Genomic DNA, 377 nt, shown 5'->3' with positions numbered 1-377 from the left:
AAATCTTTTCAAGCTCTAATTCTTTTGTCACATGGATTCCAAATATGTTAAAATATCTCCTTTGAAAGACATAAAAATCTATCAGCTTAAATTGTATTTATATAACTTGAGGTATAAACATTTGAGAAGAACCCAGAAATAATGCCCAGAATTCTGGATTGTGGAACACTCACCCATTCATTACATTTTTTTTTAGTGAGTACCCATTATATACCAGTCATCAGGCTAAGGCTGGGCAAAAAAAGGTGAACAAGATAGACATGCCCTAATAAACACATAACAAAATCACATGTTTATTGTAGATTTTTCTAGTATTAGATGTTGTTCTCCTGCCACCACCCCAACATCTTGAGGATATTTTCTCTATTCTCCATACT

The sequence above is a fragment of the Hipposideros armiger genome, unplaced genomic scaffold, assembly GCF_001890085.2.
Source record: "Hipposideros armiger isolate ML-2016 unplaced genomic scaffold, ASM189008v1 scaffold_84, whole genome shotgun sequence".
Lineage (NCBI taxonomy): Eukaryota > Metazoa > Chordata > Mammalia > Chiroptera > Hipposideridae > Hipposideros > Hipposideros armiger.
This window is presented reverse-complemented; position numbering follows the sequence as displayed.